Source organism: Colletes latitarsis, chromosome 5 (assembly GCF_051014445.1).
Source record: "Colletes latitarsis isolate SP2378_abdomen chromosome 5, iyColLati1, whole genome shotgun sequence".
Taxonomy (NCBI): domain Eukaryota; kingdom Metazoa; phylum Arthropoda; class Insecta; order Hymenoptera; family Colletidae; genus Colletes; species Colletes latitarsis.
Genome location: NC_135138.1, coordinates 29383017 through 29389016, shown reverse-complemented (window position 1 = coordinate 29389016; position 6000 = coordinate 29383017). Strand labels below are relative to the sequence as shown.

General features: G+C 39.7%; 1 protein-coding gene across 1 annotated transcript in view; it reads left to right on the top strand.

Moving 5' to 3' along the window:
• LOC143341807 (uncharacterized) overlaps positions 1-6000 on the top strand; it is a 65481-nt gene that overhangs the window by 36174 nt on the left and 23307 nt on the right. The window lies entirely within an intron of this gene.

The window sequence follows — 6000 nt, the reverse complement described above, 5'->3', positions numbered from 1 at the left end:
GCGCGGAAAAGTTCACCGCCATTCTTCACGCACCGTTTCGCCGCTTTTCTGCCTCGAAATTTTTCGAATTTCCCTTGTCACGGTTTTATTCCGTGTCTATCCATATTTACGTTTCACGGTGAGCAATCTCCGTGCACTCCAGGCTTTAACGTTTCGAAAAGGCCTCCGAGGCGCGCGAACTTCGTCGTATAAAATGTTTAAAATTGAATTTTTGCGAGTATACCTTGACAAACATTTAACGATTCGTTCCACCCTCGGCGTATTAATGCCGATAAATCGATACGCGACAGTATTTATGTTAACAAAAACAAAATTGGCACAAAAGTCTGGTACTAAGAACCGTCGTGTGGCAAGATTCTCGATGTTTTCTGTTAACTTTTCATTCGTCTCGATAATCGATGAAAGCGTTCTCTCAACGAGATAGAGCAGGTTCTCGATTCGTTTTTTTTTTACGCGCCGTGCAAATTACAATCTTGCCGCAGCGAAAGGAAGCTCGGGTGCTTAAAAGAAATAATTTTCACGAGGATTAAATCTGCAGCCTCGCTGCAATAACCGTAACGAGATCATTCACGATAGAAATACTCTCGTATTTTTATAATTATCCGATGAAAGAACGCTTTCATCGAGACTAATACCCCTTTGGACCTTGCTGAGTGTTTTTCCCACTCGAGAAAGTTGGAAAATTGCGAAACGTTTACATGGCTAGTCGAGTATGTCGCTCCTAGTTTTTGAGATCCTTTTAACGTCAACCGTGTCCGTGCCCGACTCTATTGTTTATTTTTATCGCCCGTTGTCTGCAGGCGGTTTCCACGCTTCCGTTATTGCCAATTAAAGGAAAAGAAGGTGACCGTCGACCAATATTCTCGAATAGTTACGATATTGCCAGTTCGATTTACTGGAGGAAACTATACAGGGTCGAAAATGTCTCTTGTTTTAATTTATAGTACAAAAAAAAAGATACATGCCCATGAACTACGATAGAGGAATGTTAAAACTATCCTAACTACGTGGATTTATTTGCATAGAAGGAACTGGGAATCATCGAATCGATTGTCCAATTACACGGCTGACTAGATCAGAGGAGATCTCCTTTTGAGGTTGGCAGCTGCCATTTAAAGAGTCACGTGATTGCCAACTATGTAGACTTTCTCGTACCTTCTTCCATTTGTTTCATGCTCCAGTCAATAACACATTGTTCTGTGAAACCAAGCAGAATTAGAAGACTTCTTTTTCCTCCCAATGTCAAATTAGCTTCCTTTAATGCTCTTCGAGTCGTCAGCTAATTTTCTTTCCAACGACGGTTTCCGGTAGTTGTGCAGGCTTCAATGGCGTCGTTGCAACTCGTGAACTAATGCACTTCGTCAGTTCCCTTTGTCCTGACCAGACAATACTTTTCAACGACCTGCAATATCGTTTTTATATTTTTTTTTTCAACCACTGTTTCACCTTTCTTGTTTCTTGTTTCGTAAAACTTACCCTACAATGGATCATAGTATTCAATTTTTATTTTCTTCATTTCCTAACACTCAATTTTGACAGAGGAATTTAGCCACAATTGGCAACAGAAGGATCTACAAAGCGTAGAATATGTATATTTTTATTAGACGCGTAGGTAGACGAAAGTGGAACACACACAACGAACCGTACAAATATCACACGTACGAGCGAGAATATTATTATGCTTTTCTTCTTCCATTTTTCTGTCGGTTTCGTCCCTCCCAGATGCATACATAAGTCGGTTTATAGATCGACTTATTCTTTTTCTCGGATTCTGGCTGAAATGGGAATTTCTTTCGAATAAAATTTTGTTTAAAGGAGTCGTCGAAAAGAATAAACGTAGCCTTGGCACAAGAAGTTGCAGAAATTAATTTACAAACGCTAAAGTTACTATTTTATTTTTGTTTCACAAGCGAACGTAAAAATAATATACGATTTGTTTTAAAATTTTAGATTAGCGTTCAGCTTTGCTCCTGTGGGAGGTGGGAATTAATTAAAAAAATTATTTAACGTATTAGCGATGAGTCGCGGTAGTTAATCGTTTAATCGTGTGCCCGGAAACGAATACAACACACACGTGCACGGTAAAAACGATAGGAATAATAGAATGCGCGCGGTTGCCTTTCCAATTTCCATTTCCATTTCCAATTTCGCAGCGCGATTTTTTTCCACGATGTGTGTATCCGACCGTTGCACTAAATTAATTGAAACGAGGTAATAAAACAGGCGGCGATGCTCGCGACTCGGTGCTTGAAATCGAACTCGTTAACTGCGCCACGCGCAAATTCACTGACGATGAAACATCGCCGATCATTTCATAAAGCCGAACGCAACGATGAATCCAAAAACGGTGAAGTTTCTTAAATACCCTGGCAAATACAGCGACTCCAATCAATAATAACGCTATCGAACACATGATTTTTTAGTATCTTAACTCTCGGGTCACATACGACCCGTAACTGTTTAAATTGTTCAGTGGTCGTTTGTAAATTGAAAATTTAATTTTTCTAGACGGAGTTGATGATATTAAAGTTTCTTCCATTTTACGTTTTCGCTGGTAGCCTTTTTCACCGGAATTTCGAAGATTGTAACTCGAAGTCTAACTTTATTTTAACTAAATTGCAAGCTCTGTACTTTTTTCTAGCTTTAATATTTTTATTAAATATCTGATAAATATTCAGCACTTTGCGAGAACAGTTAAGTTCCGAGTTCCTGGGAAGTTGTGGGAAATCTTGAAACTTTTGAATATCTTGAAACTCTTGAAAGTCTTTCGTCTTGAGCGTTGGAATGTTTGACTTCGGGAACCTTGAAAATAGAATTATTAATCGTGGAATAAAATTATCGCGTGTAAATCTAGGCAAAATCAGTGGATTTTTTAAAACTTTTTTATAAAATGGAATTCTAATATCAATTTCTTTGTTCAATCGTGGATTTTGCGACAAAGTAATCCGCCAACACGGATTATCCTTTCGTTCGTATCGCGAACTGTTCGTTAACGAATCGTTTGCATGCTGGTTGGAGAACGAGTGTCGTTTTATGAGACTTCGTTACTTTATCGATGCCATTAATTGCGAGTTTACAAGCCCGTCGTTAATCACCGTGTTACTTTTAACCTCTTTAACCCCGATTACCATAACCGTTCGTTATTTTCGGCGCAATTTTCAAGGCATTAGCCATCGTTCGCAAAAGGAAACGGCCATTAACGTCGTAAACGTAATTGGCCAATTTTATCGACAGCTCTTAAATTAGATTCGTATCGTGTTTATCGCGAAATAACCAAACTACGAGCATTGTCAACGTTACCACGCGAAATCACGTAATTAACGAATAATCAAATATTTACCGAACTCTTTAACCATTTATATTCATTAAAATGATTTAAAGAAAACATGGTTTTCGGTATTAAAAACTGTTCGATGAACTTTTTGGAGAAATTTATTAGTTTTATAAATTTCAAATGTTGCGTTATTTGTGCTTTAACAGACCACAGAAATTTCGTCAAGCATAAATGATCGATTTTGTCGAAGTTACAGATCGTCGCGCATGGCGTGTAAAAAAGATTTGTGTTCACGGTTGACATGGTAATTCGGGTTCTGGTCATCAGAAACCAGAGATGGGCAAATTCCAGATAAAAGCAGGAACGAATGAAAAATGAATAAATGTTCGTCACTTCGTTAAATAAATATTAAGCACTGTGCAAAATAGTTCGTTATACGTTTTCGATTTTTTTTCAATCTCAGAATCATTATCTGTATTATTGATTTATCCTACATTTATAATAAATTGTATACGCGACCATGGGCTGAATTTTCCCACAAGTAGCATGCATTTGAAAATTCGATTTTTTTTTTAGAAATAAAGCAGGTTACAGCCACTTTTGGACGAGACGGGACTCTAAATTAAACTGGTTTCCGCGGATTAAAATCCGCTTCCCTTAAGCCTGTAATCCAGCATGGAGGCTCGCGATTCTATTATACATTCGTTCCTCAAAAGAGTCACGAATGGCATCGTGTCCCATATCATTCGGACTAAAAGGACCAACATGGACTTAAAGGTCTATTTTATCAAGTGTGTCGCGTCTTTTTCAAAGCACACTCGCGCACAAAGACTCTACACCGTCTCGAATGTGGTACGTACGACGCTGTACACGGTCGACGAAGCGAGAGATAAATTTCTTAATGAAAGGAACACATTTCTTAGATTTACATCTGGCAATAAAAAGAGTTACAAGAATTTCGCCCCCTTGAAACGACCGTCGTATCGAATATTTCAGGAACATACTTCGAGCAATTTTTCACAACGATTTAATCCGGTTTGGATCTTCCTTGAGACCTTTAACGAGCCTCGTCGTTCTCGCCCAACTCTTTAATCACTTCGTCTCTTCTAATTAAGCCTAACGCTTTCCTGCAAAGTTTTGCGCAACGGGTCGACATCGAAGGATATCGATGGCTGGAAACGTCTGAGGGGTAAAAATAGTTCGGATCCAGGTCTCGTAATTGTAATCCGTTGGCCGGAAGTGCGCGCAGTTTCTGGAAACGAGGTGTCTCGACGACTCCGACGAGCATAATGGCCGTCTACTAACCATAATCTCGTCGAACCGTAATTTACAGACGGATTTCCCGATTGGAGAATCTATAACGTAACAGTTAGGCGACCGTGGGCGCAGTTATGAAACTTACATTGGCTGCGGTTCACCGTCGCTCCTTATATCACATTCAGTGCCTACGCTCCAGATTATTCGGTTGAATTGCGGCTGGCTGAACGAGCCGATCGATTATTTATCCGCGCGATCGATACACCCGCACATTCGATGGATATTCCACGCCCGTGCATTCCCTCGTTATCTTCGTTACTATTGACGGTTTCCGTCCAACTCGATCCGCGAATATCGCGCTTGAAAAATTAAACCTATCGAAGCACTAAAATACGTTCCGGTATAAAACAGGAAATTCGGATTTTACGACATGTATTACCTTTTAATAGGGGTACTAAAACTGTCCTCTGAAGCTTTTATCCTTTGAAGAGGTGCTTGAAAAAATATCTGATTTTTGTGAAATAGTAGCAAAGGAGAAACACACATCGCGCTTTGTTTGGATTAAATTTAAATTGAGTAAATTGAAGTTGGACCCCTCCCCCGATATACGAAAAAGTACCATCCGTTGGCATTTCTTTCAACGACCGTAACTGCCCTCGCAGATTGTAACAAAAGCCTCGAAAACTCGGCCCTCTATTTACTCAAGGATCGCTTACACGATTTTGCAGTCGGACCGTTAATTGCCCCTATTCGCATCAGCATAGGCAACCGTATTTTCTCTATTTCAATTGTCCGGCACAGAGTCTTGTTAACGCATTTATCCTCTATGGAATAATCGCGGGAACTCGTCGATATTTTGTCCCCCGTTAATCGCGATTATCGTTTTGGCATGTTCATTCGCGTTGGAATTACACGATCGTGAACGTTCGAGTCTAATTGACTGAATTACGATAGCGGCGATCAACTTAAATCCGTGTATCGTATGTCGTCGCCATTCGTGTCTGTACATACGGCTGACAACCAATTCCGGATAATCCCTCGTTGGGTATTAAATTCCATTTCCATCGCCAGTTTTATCCCTTTTATCAAATTCTTTAAACGTCCAGCGATTACGACAAACGCAGTCCATCATGTGGATTTAAGCTGAAAATATTCTATGTTGCTGGTATCGATTAGTCTCACACGTTGTACTGTACTATAATAAATATATACGTATATCGAATAGAATTTTCTTAATACAGATGAATCAAGCAGATTCGATTACACGCGTCATATTAGACGTGAAACAGCTGTCGATAGAATTTCCTTCGGGACTCCATAACTTCGCACTTTAAAAGACGGAACTGCTGACACTTACAGATGTATCAAGATTGTGCTCGGAATATAAATGCATACGATTCGCATACACTGCCATGGGAACGCACAATAGGGACCTCCGATACTAAGCACAATTGCGAGAGATTCGCAAA